General features: G+C 36.3%; 7 non-coding genes across 7 annotated transcripts; all 7 read left to right on the top strand.

The window, feature by feature from the left end:
- Positions 1-537: 537 nt before the first annotated feature.
- On the top strand, positions 538-627 carry TRNAR-UCU (transfer RNA arginine (anticodon UCU)). The gene is given in 2 exon segments: positions 538-574; positions 592-627. It is a non-coding gene; the product is annotated as a tRNA-Arg (tRNA).
- Positions 628-2,070: 1,443 nt separating this feature from the next.
- Positions 2,071-2,160, top strand: TRNAR-UCU (transfer RNA arginine (anticodon UCU)). The gene is given in 2 exon segments: positions 2,071-2,107; positions 2,125-2,160. It is a non-coding gene; the product is annotated as a tRNA-Arg (tRNA).
- Positions 2,161-2,836: 676 nt separating this feature from the next.
- TRNAR-UCU (transfer RNA arginine (anticodon UCU)) lies at positions 2,837-2,926 on the top strand. The gene is given in 2 exon segments: positions 2,837-2,873; positions 2,891-2,926. It is a non-coding gene; the product is annotated as a tRNA-Arg (tRNA).
- A 4,466-nt stretch (positions 2,927-7,392) lies between these two features.
- On the top strand, positions 7,393-7,482 carry TRNAR-UCU (transfer RNA arginine (anticodon UCU)). The gene is given in 2 exon segments: positions 7,393-7,429; positions 7,447-7,482. It is a non-coding gene; the product is annotated as a tRNA-Arg (tRNA).
- Positions 7,483-10,429: 2,947 nt separating this feature from the next.
- TRNAR-UCU (transfer RNA arginine (anticodon UCU)) lies at positions 10,430-10,519 on the top strand. Its single transcript is given in 2 exon segments — positions 10,430-10,466; positions 10,484-10,519. It is a non-coding gene; the product is annotated as a tRNA-Arg (tRNA).
- A 676-nt stretch (positions 10,520-11,195) lies between these two features.
- TRNAR-UCU (transfer RNA arginine (anticodon UCU)) lies at positions 11,196-11,285 on the top strand. Its single transcript is given in 2 exon segments — positions 11,196-11,232; positions 11,250-11,285. It is a non-coding gene; the product is annotated as a tRNA-Arg (tRNA).
- A 4,466-nt stretch (positions 11,286-15,751) lies between these two features.
- Positions 15,752-15,841, top strand: TRNAR-UCU (transfer RNA arginine (anticodon UCU)). Its single transcript is given in 2 exon segments — positions 15,752-15,788; positions 15,806-15,841. It is a non-coding gene; the product is annotated as a tRNA-Arg (tRNA).
- Positions 15,842-16,754: the final 913 nt, after the last annotated feature.

Here is a 16,754-nt window from a genome sequence, read left to right on the forward strand (position 1 = left end):
TGCCTTCCATTGCAACAGGAACATATTGCTCATAAGGAATACAACATCACTGCCAAAAACTTTGCACTTTCCTAATGTATCCTTCCTTCAGAAACATTGTCTTTATAATAGCTGTAAATGAGATAGACCAAAAACACGACACCCTACACTCAGACATTTGTTTCTAGCGACATATAAAGTAAAATCTTCTTTCAAAGCTATTTATGGTATATTCTCTTTGTGTTTTTGTATTGTTAACCAATTATATGGCTGCACTTTTTATCCAGTTCTTTTTTATTAAGGTATGGAATTGTTGTCCAAACGTATTCAGTTTGCAAGAAAATACAGTAATACCCTATTCTCCGAATTTATCCCTAAAGGAACAAAGGTGTAGTTCAAGGTTTCACCCAGAAGTGTGATTCTTCTACAGACATTTTATGTTTCAGAAAACAATTATTCTTTCTTGTATCCCAGAAGCCTTGATAATATGATGTGAAGTAAACACTGGATTGACAAAACTTCGATCATCCCTTAATGTACGCAAGTTCATTTTCGTCTGGCTCTGTGGTGCAATGGATAGCGCGTTGGACTTCTAAGTGAATTGGCAAAGTCATTCAAAGGTTGTGGGTTCGAATCCCACCAGAGTCGCATTTTTTACTTTCTAATTCAAACAAGGAACATTATGCATGTGAGGAATGTTTATTTTTGGCCGATGTTTTAATCTTAGTATTTGACCCAAGTTGAACCTATGTATCTAATACAGCATGCAACTGAATCAAAAGCAGTCTGCCTTCCATTGCAACAGGAACATATTGCTCATAAGCAATACAACATCACTGCCAGAAACTTGGCACTTTTCTAATGTATCCTTCCTTCAGAAACATTGTCTTTATAATAGCTGTAAATGAGATAGACCAAAAACACGACACCCTACACTCAGACATTTGTTTCTAGCGACATATAAAGTAAAATCTTCTTTCAAAGCTATTTATGGTATATTCTCTTTGTGTTTTTGTATTGTTAACCAATTGTATGTCTGCACTTTTTATCCAGTTCTTTTTTATTAAGGTATGAAATTGTTGTCCAAACCAATTCACTTGGCAAGAAAATACTGTAATACCCTATTCTCTGAATTTCTCCCCAAGCGAACAAAGGTGCAGTTCAAGGTTTCACCCCGAACTGTGATTCTTGCTACAGACATTTAATGTTTCAGAAAACAATCATTCTTTCATGTATCCCAGAAGGCTTGATAATATGATGTGAAGTAAACACTGGATTGACAAAACTTCGATCATCCCTTAATGTACGCAAGTTGATTTTCATCTGGCTCTGTGGCACAATGGATAGCGCGTTGGACTTCTAAGTGAATTGGCAAAGTCATTCAAAGGTTGTGGGTTCGAATCCCACCAGATTTGCATTTTTTACTTTCTTATTCAAACAAGGAACATTATGCATGTGAGGAATGTTTATTTTTGGCCGATGCTTTAATCTTAGTATTTGACCCAAGTTGAACCTATGTATCTAATACAGCATGCAACTGAATCAAAAGCAGTCTGCCTTCCATTGCAACAGGAACATATTGCTCATAAGCAATACAACATCACTGCCAGAAACTTGGCACTTTTCTAATGTATCCTTCCTTCAGAAACATTGTCTTTATAATAGCTGTAAATGAGATAGACCAAAAACACGACACCCTACACTCAGACATTTGTTTCTAGCGACATATAAAGTAAAATCTTCTTTCAAAGCTATTTATGGTATATTCTCTTTGTGTTTTTGTATTGTTAACCAATTGTATGGCTGCACTTTTTATCCAGTTCTTTTTTATTAAGGTATGGAATTGTTGTCCAAACGTATTCAGTTTGCAAGAAAATACAGTAATACCCTATTCTCCGAATTTATCCCTAAAGGAACAAAGGTGTAGTTCAAGGTTTCACCCAGAAGTGTGATTCTTCTACAGACATTTTATGTTTCAGAAAAAAATTATTCTTTCTTGTATCCCAGAAGGCTTGATAATATGATGTGAAGTAAACACTGGATTGACAAAACCTCGATCATCCCCTGATGTACGCAAGTTGATTGTCATCTGGCTCTGTGGCGCAATGGATAGCGCGTTGGACTTCTAAGTGAATTGGCAAAGTCATTCAAAGGTTGTGGGTTCGAATCCCACCAGAGTCGCATTTTTTACTTTCTAATTCAAACAAGGAACATTATGCATGTGAGGAATGTTTATTTTTGGCCGATGCTTTAATCTTAGTATTTGACCCAAGTTGAACCTATGTATCTAATACAGCATGCAACTGAATCAAAAGCAGTCTGCCTTCCATTGCAACAGGAACATATTGCTCATAAGGAATACAACATCACTGCCAAAAACTTTGCACTTTCCTAATGTATCCTTCCTTCAGAAACATTGTCTTTATAATAGCTGTAAATGAGATAGACCAAAAACACGACACCCTACACTCAGACATTTGTTTCTAGCGACATATAAAGTAAAATCTTCTTTCAAAGCTATTTATGGTATATTCTCTTTGTGTTTTTGTATTGTTAACCAATTATATGGCTGCACTTTTTATCCAGTTCTTTTTTATTAAGGTATGGAATTGTTGTCCAAACGTATTCAGTTTGCAAGAAAATACAGTAATACCCTATTCTCCGAATTTATCCCTAAAGGAACAAAGGTGTAGTTCAAGGTTTCACCCAGAAGTGTGATTCTTCTACAGACATTTTATGTTTCAGAAAACAATTATTCTTTCTTGTATCCCAGAAGCCTTGATAATATGATGTGAAGTAAACACTGGATTGACAAAACTTCGATCATCCCTTAATGTACGCAAGTTCATTTTCGTCTGGCTCTGTGGTGCAATGGATAGCGCGTTGGACTTCTAAGTGAATTGGCAAAGTCATTCAAAGGTTGTGGGTTCGAATCCCACCAGAGTCGCATTTTTTACTTTCTAATTCAAACAAGGAACATTATGCATGTGAGGAATGTTTATTTTTGGCCGATGCTTTAATCTTAGTATTTGACCCAAGTTGAACCTATGTATCTAATACAGCATGCAACTGAATCAAAAGCAGTCTGCCTTCCATTGCAACAGGAACATATTGCTCATAAGCAATACAACATCACTGCCAGAAACGTTGCACTTTCCTAATGTATCCTTCCTTCAGAAACATTGTATTTATAATAGCTGTAAATGAGATAGACCAAAAACACGACACCCTACACTCAGACATTTGTTTCTAGCGACATATAAAGTAAAATCTTCTTTCAAAGCTATCTTTGTGTTTTTGTATTGTTAACCAATTGTATGTCTGCACTTTTTATCCAGTTCTTTTTTATTAAGGTATGAAATTGTTGTCCAAACCAATTCACTTGGCAAGAAAATACTGTAATACCCTATTCTCTGAATTTCTCCCCAAGCGAACAAAGGTGCAGTTCAAGGTTTCACCCCGAACTGTGATTCTTGCTACAGACATTTAATGTTTCAGAAAACAATCATTCTTTCATGTATCCCAGAAGGCTTGATAATGTGATGTGAAGTAAACACTGGATTGACAAAACTTAGATCATCCCTTACTGTATGCAAGTGGATTTTCATCTGGCTCTGTGGCGCAATGGATAGCGCGTTGGACTTCTAAGTGAATTGGCAAAGTCATTCAAAGGTTGTGGGTTTGAATCCAACCAGAGTCGCATTTTTTACTTTCTTATTCAAATAAGGAACATTATGCATGTGAGGAATGTTTATTTTTGGCCGATGCTTTAATCTTAGTATTTCACCCAAGTTGAACCTATGTATCTAATACAGCATGCAACTGAATCAAAAGCAGTCTGCCTTCCATGGCAACAGGAACATATTGCTCATAAGCAATACAACATCACTGCCAGAAACTTTGCACTTTCCTAATGTATCCTTCCTTCAGAAACATTGTCTTTATAATAGCTGTAAATGAGATAGACCAAAAACACGACACCCTACACTCAGACATTTGTTTCTAGCGACATATAAAGTAAAATATTCTTTCAAAACTATTTATGGTATATTCTCTTTGTGTTTTTGTATTGTTAACCAATTGCATGGCTGCACTTTTTATCCAGTTCTTTTTTATTAAGGTATGTAATTGTTGTCCAAACGTATTCAGTTAGCAAGAAAATACAGTAATACCCTATTCTCCGAATTTATCCCTAAAGAAACAAAGGTGTAGTTCAAGGTTTCACCCAGAAGTGTGATTCTTCTGCAGACATTTTATGTTTCAGAAAACAATTATTCTTTCTTGTATCCCAGAAGGCTTGATAATATGATGTGAAGTAAACACTGGATTGACAAAACCTCGATCATCCCCTGATGTACGCAAGTTGATTGTCATCTGGCTCTGTGGCGCAATGGATAGCCCGTTGGACTTCTAAGTGAATTGGCAAAGTCATTCAAAGGTTGTGGGTTCGAATCCCACCAGAGTCGCATTTTTTACTTTCTAATTCAAACAAGGAACATTATGCATGTGAGGAATGTTTATTTTTGGCCGATGCTTTAATCTTAGTATTTGACCCAAGTTGAACCTATGTATCTAATACAGCATGCAACTGAATCAAAAGCAGTCTGCCTTCCATTGCAACAGGAACATATTGCTCATAAGCAATACAACATCACTGCCAGAAACTTTGCACTTTCCTAATGTATCCTTCCTTCAGAAACATTGTATTTATAATAGCTGTAAATGAGATAGACCAAAAACACGACACCCTACACTCAGACATTTGTTTCTAGCGACATATAAAGTAAAATCTTCTTTCAAAGCTATCTTTGTGTTTTTGTATTGTTAACCAATTGTATGTCTGCACTTTTTATCCAGTTCTTTTTTATTAAGGTATGAAATTGTTGTCCAAACCAATTCACTTGGCAAGAAAATACTGTAATACCCTATTCTCTGAATTTCTCCCCAAGCGAACAAAGGTGCAGTTCAAGGTTTCACCCCGAACTGTGATTCTTGCTACAGACATTTAATGTTTCAGAAAACAATCATTCTTTCATGTATCCCAGAAGGCTTGATAATGTGATGTGAAGTAAACACTGGATTGACAAAACTTAGATCATCCCTTACTGTATGCAAGTGGATTTTCATCTGGCTCTGTGGCGCAATGGATAGCGCGTTGGACTTCTAAGTGAATTGGCAAAGTCATTCAAAGGTTGTGGGTTTGAATCCAACCAGAGTCGCATTTTTTACTTTCTTATTCAAATAAGGAACATTATGCATGTGAGGAATGTTTATTTTTGGCCGATGCTTTAATCTTAGTATTTCACCCAAGTTGAACCTATGTATCTAATACAGCATGCAACTGAATCAAAAGCAGTCTGCCTTCCATGGCAACAGGAACATATTGCTCATAAGCAATACAACATCACTGCCAGAAACTTTGCACTTTCCTAATGTATCCTTCCTTCAGAAACATTGTCTTTATAATAGCTGTAAATGAGATAGACCAAAAACACGACACCCTACACTCAGACATTTGTTTCTAGCGACATATAAACTAAAATATTCTTTCAAAACTATTTATGGTATATTCTCTTTGTGTTTTTGTATTGTTAACCAATTGCATGGCTGCACTTTTTATCCAGTTCTTTTTTATTAAGGTATGTAATTGTTGTCCAAACGTATTCAGTTAGCAAGAAAATACAGTAATACCCTATTCTCCGAATTTATCCCTAAAGGAACAAAGGTGTAGTTCAAGGTTTCACCCAGAAGTGTGATTCTTCTGCAGACATTTTATGTTTCAGAAAACAATTATTCTTTCTTGTATCCCAGAAGGCTTGATAATATGATGTGAAGTAAACACTGGATTGACAAAACCTCGATCATCCCCTGATGTACGCAAGTTGATTGTCATCTGGCTCTGTGGCGCAATGGATAGCCCGTTGGACTTCTAAGTGAATTGGCAAAGTCATTCAAAGGTTGTGGGTTCAAATCCCACCAGAGTCGCATTTTTTACTTTCTAATTCAAACAAGGAACATTATGCATGTGAGGAATGTTTATTTTTGGCCGATGCTTTAATCTTAGTATTTGACCCAAGTTGAACCTATGTATCTAATACAGCATGCAACTGAATCAAAAGCAGTCTGCCTTCCATTGGAACAGGAACATATTGCTCATAAGCAATACAACATCACTGCCAGAAACTTTGCACTTTCCTAATGTATCCTTCCTTCAGAAACATTGTCTTTATAATAGCTGTAAATGAGATAGACCAAAAACACGACACCCTACACTCAGACATTTGTTTCTAGCGACATATAAAGTAAAATCTTCTTTCAAAGCTATCTTTGTGTTTTTGTATTGTTAACCAATTGTATGTCTGCACTTTTTATCCAGTTCTTTTTTATTAAGGTATGAAATTGTTGTCCAAACCAATTCACTTGGCAAGAAAATACTGTAATACCCTATTCTCTGAATTTCTCCCCAAGCGAACAAAGGTGCAGTTCAAGGTTTCACCCCGAACTGTGATTCTTGCTACAGACATTTAATGTTTCAGAAAACAATCATTCTTTCATGTATCCCAGAAGGCTTGATAATGTGATGTGAAGTAAACACTGGATTGACAAAACTTCGATCATCCCTTACTGTATGCAAGTGGATTTTCATCTGGCTCTGTTGCGCAATGGATAGCGCGTTGGACTTCTAAGTGAATTGGCAAAGTCATTCAAAGGTTGTGGGTTCGAATCCAACCAGAGTCGCATTTTTTACTTTCTTATTCAAATAAGGAACATTATGCATGTGAGGAATGTTTATTTTTGGCCGATGCTTTAATCTTAGTATTTCACCCAAGTTGAACCTATGTATCTAATACAGCATGCAACTGAATCAAAAGCAGTCTGCCTTCCATGGCAACAGGAACATATTGCTCATAAGCAATACAACATCACTGCCAGAAACTTTGCACTTTCCTAATGTATCCTTCCTTCAGAAACATTGTCTTTATAATAGCTGTAAATGAGATAGACCAAAACACGACACCCTACACTCAGACATTTGTTACTAGCGACATATAAAGTAAAATATTCTTTCAAAACTATTTATGGTATATTCTCTTTGTGTTTTTGTATTGTTAACCAATTGTATGGCTGCACTTTTTATCCAGTTCTTTTTTATTAAGGTATGTAATTGTTGTCCAAACGTATTCAGTTTGCAAGAAAATACAGTAATACCCTATTCTCCGAATTTATCCCTAAAGGAACAAAGGTGTAGTTCAAGGTTTCACCCAGAAGTGTGATTCTTCTGCAGACATTTTATGTTTCAGAAAACAATTATTCTTTCTTGTATCCCAGAAGGCTTGATAATATGATGTGAAGTAAACACTGGATTGACAAAACCTCGATCATCCCCTGATGTACGCAAGTTGATTGTCATCTGGCTCTGTGGCGCAATGGATAGCGCGTTGGACTTCTAAGTGAATTGGCAAAGTCATTCAAAGGTTGTGGGTTCGAATCCCACCAGAGTCGCATTTTTTACTTTCTTATTCAAACAAGGAACATTATGCATGTGAGGAATGTTTATTTTTGGCCGATGCTTTAATCTTAGTATTTGACCCAAGTTGAACCTATGTATCTAATACAGCATGCAACTGAATCAAAAGCAGTCTGCCTTCCATTGCAACAGGAACATATTGCTCATAAGCAATACAACATCACTGCCAGAAACTTTGCACTTTCCTAATGTATCCTTCCTTCAGAAACATTGTATTTATAATAGCTGTAAATGAGATAGACCAAAAACACGACACCCTACACTCAGACATTTGTTTCTAGCGACATATAAAGTAAAATCTTCTTTCAAAGCTATCTTTGTGTTTTTGTATTGTTAACCAATTGTATGTCTGCACTTTTTATCCAGTTCTTTTTTATTAAGGTATGAAATTGTTGTCCAAACCAATTCACTTGGCAAGAAAATACTGTAATACCCTATTCTCTGAATTTCTCCCCAAGCGAACAAAGGTGCAGTTCAAGGTTTCACCCCGAACTGTGATTCTTGCTACAGACATTTAATGTTTCAGAAAACAATCATTCTTTCATGTATCCCAGAAGGCTTGATAATGTGATGTGAAGTAAACACTGGATTGACAAAACTTAGATCATCCCTTACTGTATGCAAGTGGATTTTCATCTGGCTCTGTGGCGCAATGGATAGCGCGTTGGACTTCTAAGTGAATTGGCAAAGTCATTCAAAGGTTGTGGGTTTGAATCCAACCAGAGTCGCATTTTTTACTTTCTTATTCAAATAAGGAACATTATGCATGTGAGGAATGTTTATTTTTGGCCGATGCTTTAATCTTAGTATTTCACCCAAGTTGAACCTATGTATCTAATACAGCATGCAACTGAATCAAAAGCAGTCTGCCTTCCATGGCAACAGGAACATATTGCTCATAAGCAATACAACATCACTGCCAGAAACTTTGCACTTTCCTAATGTATCCTTCCTTCAGAAACATTGTCTTTATAATAGCTGTAAATGAGATAGACCAAAAACACGACACCCTACACTCAGACATTTGTTTCTAGCGACATATAAAGTAAAATATTCTTTCAAAACTATTTATGGTATATTCTCTTTGTGTTTTTGTATTGTTAACCAATTGCATGGCTGCACTTTTTATCCAGTTCTTTTTTATTAAGGTATGTAATTGTTGTCCAAACGTATTCAGTTAGCAAGAAAATACAGTAATACCCTATTCTCCGAATTTATCCCTAAAGGAACAAAGGTGTAGTTCAAGGTTTCACCCAGAAGTGTGATTCTTCTGCAGACATTTTATGTTTCAGAAAACAATTATTCTTTCTTGTATCCCAGAAGGCTTGATAATATGATGTGAAGTAAACACTGGATTGACAAAACCTCGATCATCCCCTGATGTACGCAAGTTGATTTTCATCTGGCTCTGTGGCGCAATGGATAGCCCGTTGGACTTCTAAGTGAATTGGCAAAGTCATTCAAAGGTTGTGGGTTCAAATCCCACCAGAGTCGCATTTTTTACTTTCTAATTCAAACAAGGAACATTATGCATGTGAGGAATGTTTATTTTTGGCCGATGCTTTAATCTTAGTATTTGACCCAAGTTGAACCTATGTATCTAATACAGCATGCAACTGAATCAAAAGCAGTCTGCCTTCCATTGGAACAGGAACATATTGCTCATAAGCAATACAACATCACTGCCAGAAACTTTGCACTTTCCTAATGTATCCTTCCTTCAGAAACATTGTCTTTATAATAGCTGTAAATGAGATAGACCAAAAACACGACACCCTACACTCAGACATTTGTTTCTAGCGACATATAAAGTAAAATCTTCTTTCAAAGCTATCTTTGTGTTTTTGTATTGTTAACCAATTGTATGTCTGCACTTTTTATCCAGTTCTTTTTTATTAAGGTATGAAATTGTTGTCCAAACCAATTCACTTGGCAAGAAAATACTGTAATACCCTATTCTCTGAATTTCTCCCCAAGCGAACAAAGGTGCAGTTCAAGGTTTCACCCCGAACTGTGATTCTTGCTACAGACATTTAATGTTTCAGAAAACAATCATTCTTTCATGTATCCCAGAAGGCTTGATAATGTGATGTGAAGTAAACACTGGATTGACAAAACTTCGATCATCCCTTACTGTATGCAAGTGGATTTTCATCTGGCTCTGTTGCGCAATGGATAGCGCGTTGGACTTCTAAGTGAATTGGCAAAGTCATTCAAAGGTTGTGGGTTCGAATCCAACCAGAGTCGCATTTTTTACTTTCTTATTCAAATAAGGAACATTATGCATGTGAGGAATGTTTATTTTTGGCCGATGCTTTAATCTTAGTATTTCACCCAAGTTGAACCTATGTATCTAATACAGCATGCAACTGAATCAAAAGCAGTCTGCCTTCCATGGCAACAGGAACATATTGCTCATAAGCAATACAACATCACTGCCAGAAACTTTGCACTTTCCTAATGTATCCTTCCTTCAGAAACATTGTCTTTATAATAGCTGTAAATGAGATAGACCAAAACACGACACCCTACACTCAGACATTTGTTACTAGCGACATATAAAGTAAAATATTCTTTCAAAACTATTTATGGTATATTCTCTTTGTGTTTTTGTATTGTTAACCAATTGTATGGCTGCACTTTTTATCCAGTTCTTTTTTATTAAGGTATGTAATTGTTGTCCAAACGTATTCAGTTTGCAAGAAAATACAGTAATACCCTATTCTCCGAATTTATCCCTAAAGGAACAAAGGTGTAGTTCAAGGTTTCACCCAGAAGTGTGATTCTTCTGCAGACATTTTATGTTTCAGAAAACAATTATTCTTTCTTGTATCCCAGAAGGCTTGATAATATGATGTGAAGTAAACACTGGATTGACAAAACCTCGATCATCCCCTGATGTACGCAAGTTGATTGTCATCTGGCTCTGTGGCGCAATGGATAGCGCGTTGGACTTCTAAGTGAATTGGCAAAGTCATTCAAAGGTTGTGGGTTCGAATCCCACCAGAGTCGCATTTTTTACTTTCTAATTCAAACAAGGAACATTATGCATGTGAGGAATGTTTATTTTTGGCCGATGCTTTAATCTTAGTATTTGACCCAAGTTGAACCTATGTATCTAATACAGCATGCAACTGAATCAAAAGCAGTCTGCCTTCCATTGCAACAGGAACATATTGCTCATAAGGAATACAACATCACTGCCAAAAACTTTGCACTTTCCTAATGTATCCTTCCTTCAGAAACATTGTCTTTATAATAGCTGTAAATGAGATAGACCAAAAACACGACACCCTACACTCAGACATTTGTTTCTAGCGACATATAAAGTAAAATCTTCTTTCAAAGCTATTTATGGTATATTCTCTTTGTGTTTTTGTATTGTTAACCAATTATATGGCTGCACTTTTTATCCAGTTCTTTTTTATTAAGGTATGGAATTGTTGTCCAAACGTATTCAGTTTGCAAGAAAATACAGTAATACCCTATTCTCCGAATTTATCCCTAAAGGAACAAAGGTGTAGTTCAAGGTTTCACCCAGAAGTGTGATTCTTCTACAGACATTTTATGTTTCAGAAAACAATTATTCTTTCTTGTATCCCAGAAGCCTTGATAATATGATGTGAAGTAAACACTGGATTGACAAAACTTCGATCATCCCTTAATGTACGCAAGTTCATTTTCGTCTGGCTCTGTGGTGCAATGGATAGCGCGTTGGACTTCTAAGTGAATTGGCAAAGTCATTCAAAGGTTGTGGGTTCGAATCCCACCAGAGTCGCATTTTTTACTTTCTAATTCAAACAAGGAACATTATGCATGTGAGGAATGTTTATTTTTGGCCGATGCTTTAATCTTAGTATTTGACCCAAGTTGAACCTATGTATCTAATACAGCATGCAACTGAATCAAAAGCAGTCTGCCTTCCATTGCAACAGGAACATATTGCTCATAAGCAATACAACATCACTGCCAGAAACTTTGCACTTTCCTAATGTATCCTTCCTTCAGAAACATTGTATTTATAATAGCTGTAAATGAGATAGACCAAAAACACGACACCCTACACTCAGACATTTGTTTCTAGCGACATATAAAGTAAAATCTTCTTTCAAAGCTATCTTTGTGTTTTTGTATTGTTAACCAATTGTATGTCTGCACTTTTTATCCAGTTCTTTTTTATTAAGGTATGAAATTGTTGTCCAAACCAATTCACTTGGCAAGAAAATACTGTAATACCCTATTCTCTGAATTTCTCCCCAAGCGAACAAAGGTGCAGTTCAAGGTTTCACCCCGAACTGTGATTCTTGCTACAGACATTTAATGTTTCAGAAAACAATCATTCTTTCATGTATCCCAGAAGGCTTGATAATGTGATGTGAAGTAAACACTGGATTGACAAAACTTAGATCATCCCTTACTGTATGCAAGTGGATTTTCATCTGGCTCTGTGGCGCAATGGATAGCGCGTTGGACTTCTAAGTGAATTGGCAAAGTCATTCAAAGGTTGTGGGTTTGAATCCAACCAGAGTCGCATTTTTTACTTTCTTATTCAAATAAGGAACATTATGCATGTGAGGAATGTTTATTTTTGGCCGATGCTTTAATCTTAGTATTTCACCCAAGTTGAACCTATGTATCTAATACAGCATGCAACTGAATCAAAAGCAGTCTGCCTTCCATGGCAACAGGAACATATTGCTCATAAGCAATACAACATCACTGCCAGAAACTTTGCACTTTCCTAATGTATCCTTCCTTCAGAAACATTGTCTTTATAATAGCTGTAAATGAGATAGACCAAAAACACGACACCCTACACTCAGACATTTGTTTCTAGCGACATATAAAGTAAAATATTCTTTCAAAACTATTTATGGTATATTCTCTTTGTGTTTTTGTATTGTTAACCAATTGCATGGCTGCACTTTTTATCCAGTTCTTTTTTATTAAGGTATGTAATTGTTGTCCAAACGTATTCAGTTAGCAAGAAAATACAGTAATACCCTATTCTCCGAATTTATCCCTAAAGAAACAAAGGTGTAGTTCAAGGTTTCACCCAGAAGTGTGATTCTTCTGCAGACATTTTATGTTTCAGAAAACAATTATTCTTTCTTGTATCCCAGAAGGCTTGATAATATGATGTGAAGTAAACACTGGATTGACAAAACCTCGATCATCCCCTGATGTACGCAAGTTGATTGTCATCTGGCTCTGTGGCGCAATGGATAGCCCGTTGGACTTCTAAGTGAATTGGCAAAGTCATTCAAAGGTTGTGGGTTCGAATCCCACCAGAGTCGCATTTTTTACTTTCTAATTCAAACAAGGAACATTATGCATGTGAGGAATGTTTATTTTTGGCCGATGCTTTAATCTTAGTATTTGACCCAAGTTGAACCTATGTATCTAATACAGCATGCAACTGAATCAAAAGCAGTCTGCCTTCCATTGCAACAGGAACATATTGCTCATAAGCAATACAACATCACTGCCAGAAACTTTGCACTTTCCTAATGTATCCTTCCTTCAGAAACATTGTATTTATAATAGCTGTAAATGAGATAGACCAAAAACACGACACCCTACACTCAGACATTTGTTTCTAGCGACATATAAAGTAAAATCTTCTTTCAAAGCTATCTTTGTGTTTTTGTATTGTTAACCAATTGTATGTCTGCACTTTTTATCCAGTTCTTTTTTATTAAGGTATGAAATTGTTGTCCAAACCAATTCACTTGGCAAGAAAATACTGTAATACCCTATTCTCTGAATTTCTCCCCAAGCGAACAAAGGTGCAGTTCAAGGTTTCACCCCGAACTGTGATTCTTGCTACAGACATTTAATGTTTCAGAAAACAATCATTCTTTCATGTATCCCAGAAGGCTTGATAATGTGATGTGAAGTAAACACTGGATTGACAAAACTTAGATCATCCCTTACTGTATGCAAGTGGATTTTCATCTGGCTCTGTGGCGCAATGGATAGCGCGTTGGACTTCTAAGTGAATTGGCAAAGTCATTCAAAGGTTGTGGGTTTGAATCCAACCAGAGTCGCATTTTTTACTTTCTTATTCAAATAAGGAACATTATGCATGTGAGGAATGTTTATTTTTGGCCGATGCTTTAATCTTAGTATTTCACCCAAGTTGAACCTATGTATCTAATACAGCATGCAACTGAATCAAAAGCAGTCTGCCTTCCATGGCAACAGGAACATATTGCTCATAAGCAATACAACATCACTGCCAGAAACTTTGCACTTTCCTAATGTATCCTTCCTTCAGAAACATTGTCTTTATAATAGCTGTAAATGAGATAGACCAAAAACACGACACCCTACACTCAGACATTTGTTTCTAGCGACATATAAACTAAAATATTCTTTCAAAACTATTTATGGTATATTCTCTTTGTGTTTTTGTATTGTTAACCAATTGCATGGCTGCACTTTTTATCCAGTTCTTTTTTATTAAGGTATGTAATTGTTGTCCAAACGTATTCAGTTAGCAAGAAAATACAGTAATACCCTATTCTCCGAATTTATCCCTAAAGGAACAAAGGTGTAGTTCAAGGTTTCACCCAGAAGTGTGATTCTTCTGCAGACATTTTATGTTTCAGAAAACAATTATTCTTTCTTGTATCCCAGAAGGCTTGATAATATGATGTGAAGTAAACACTGGATTGACAAAACCTCGATCATCCCCTGATGTACGCAAGTTGATTGTCATCTGGCTCTGTGGCGCAATGGATAGCCCGTTGGACTTCTAAGTGAATTGGCAAAGTCATTCAAAGGTTGTGGGTTCAAATCCCACCAGAGTCGCATTTTTTACTTTCTAATTCAAACAAGGAACATTATGCATGTGAGGAATGTTTATTTTTGGCCGATGCTTTAATCTTAGTATTTGACCCAAGTTGAACCTATGTATCTAATACAGCATGCAACTGAATCAAAAGCAGTCTGCCTTCCATTGGAACAGGAACATATTGCTCATAAGCAATACAACATCACTGCCAGAAACTTTGCACTTTCCTAATGTATCCTTCCTTCAGAAACATTGTCTTTATAATAGCTGTAAATGAGATAGACCAAAAACACGACACCCTACACTCAGACATTTGTTTCTAGCGACATATAAAGTAAAATCTTCTTTCAAAGCTATCTTTGTGTTTTTGTATTGTTAACCAATTGTATGTCTGCACTTTTTATCCAGTTCTTTTTTATTAAGGTATGAAATTGTTGTCCAAACCAATTCACTTGGCAAGAAAATACTGTAATACCCTATTCTCTGAATTTCTCCCCAAGCGAACAAAGGTGCAGTTCAAGGTTTCACCCCGAACTGTGATTCTTGCTACAGACATTTAATGTTTCAGAAAACAATCATTCTTTCATGTATCCCAGAAGGCTTGATAATGTGATGTGAAGTAAACACTGGATTGACAAAACTTCGATCATCCCTTACTGTATGCAAGTGGATTTTCATCTGGCTCTGTTGCGCAATGGATAGCGCGTTGGACTTCTAAGTGAATTGGCAAAGTCATTCAAAGGTTGTGGGTTCGAATCCAACCAGAGTCGCATTTTTTACTTTCTTATTCAAATAAGGAACATTATGCATGTGAGGAATGTTTATTTTTGGCCGATGCTTTAATCTTAGTATTTCACCCAAGTTGAACCTATGTATCTAATACAGCATGCAACTGAATCAAAAGCAGTCTGCCTTCCATGGCAACAGGAACATATTGCTCATAAGCAATACAACATCACTGCCAGAAACTTTGCACTTTCCTAATGTATCCTTCCTTCAGAAACATTGTCTTTATAATAGCTGTAAATGAGATAGACCAAAACACGACACCCTACACTCAGACATTTGTTACTAGCGACATATAAAGTAAAATATTCTTTCAAAACTATTTATGGTATATTCTCTTTGTGTTTTTGTATTGTTAACCAATTGTATGGCTGCACTTTTTATCCAGTTCTTTTTTATTAAGGTATGTAATTGTTGTCCAAACGTATTCAGTTTGCAAGAAAATACAGTAATACCCTATTCTCCGAATTTATCCCTAAAGGAACAAAGGTGTAGTTCAAGGTTTCACCCAGAAGTGTGATTCTTCTGCAGACATTTTATGTTTCAGAAAACAATTATTCTTTCTTGTATCCCAGAAGGCTTGATAATATGATGTGAAGTAAACACTGGATTGACAAAACCTCGATCATCCCCTGATGTACGCAAGTTGATTGTCATCTGGCTCTGTGGCGCAATGGATAGCGCGTTGGACTTCTAAGTGAATTGGCAAAGTCATTCAAAGGTTGTGGGTTCGAATCCCACCAGAGTCGCATTTTTTACTTTCTTATTCAAACAAGGAACATTATGCATGTGAGGAATGTTTATTTTTGGCCGATGCTTTAATCTTAGTATTTGACCCAAGTTGAACCTATGTATCTAATACAGCATGCAACTGAATCAAAAGCAGTCTGCCTTCCATTGCAACAGGAACATATTGCTCATAAGCAATACAACATCACTGCCAGAAACTTTGCACTTTCCTAATGTATCCTTCCTTCAGAAACATTGTATTTATAATAGCTGTAAATGAGATAGACCAAAAACACGACACCCTACACTCAGACATTTGTTTCTAGCGACATATAAAGTAAAATCTTCTTTCAAAGCTATCTTTGTGTTTTTGTATTGTTAACCAATTGTATGTCTGCACTTTTTATCCAGTTCTTTTTTATTAAGGTATGAAATTGTTGTCCAAACCAATTCACTTGGCAAGAAAATACTGTAATACCCTATTCTCTGAATTTCTCCCCAAGCGAACAAAGGTGCAGTTCAAGGTTTCACCCCGAACTGTGATTCTTGCTACAGACATTTAATGTTTCAGAAAACAATCATTCTTTCATGTATCCCAGAAGGCTTGATAATGTGATGTGAAGTAAACACTGGATTGACAAAACTTAGATCATCCCTTACTGTATGCAAGTGGATTTTCATCTGGCTCTGTGGCGCAATGGATAGCGCGTTGGACTTCTAAGTGAATTGGCAAAGTCATTCAAAGGTTGTGGCTTTGAATCCAACCAGAGTCGCATTTTTTACTTTCTTATTCAAATAAGGAACATTATGCATGTGAGGAATGTTTATTTTTGGCCGATGCTTTAATCTTAGTATTTCACCCAAGTTGAACCTATGTATCTAATACAGCATGCAACTGAATCAAAAGCAGTCTGCCTTCCATGGCAACAGGAA

Source organism: Ambystoma mexicanum (genome assembly GCF_040938575.1).
Source record: "Ambystoma mexicanum isolate Mex_15411 chromosome 12 unlocalized genomic scaffold, UKY_AmexF1_1 Mex_chr12_unloc.1, whole genome shotgun sequence".
In the NCBI taxonomy this organism is placed as follows: domain Eukaryota; kingdom Metazoa; phylum Chordata; class Amphibia; order Caudata; family Ambystomatidae; genus Ambystoma; species Ambystoma mexicanum.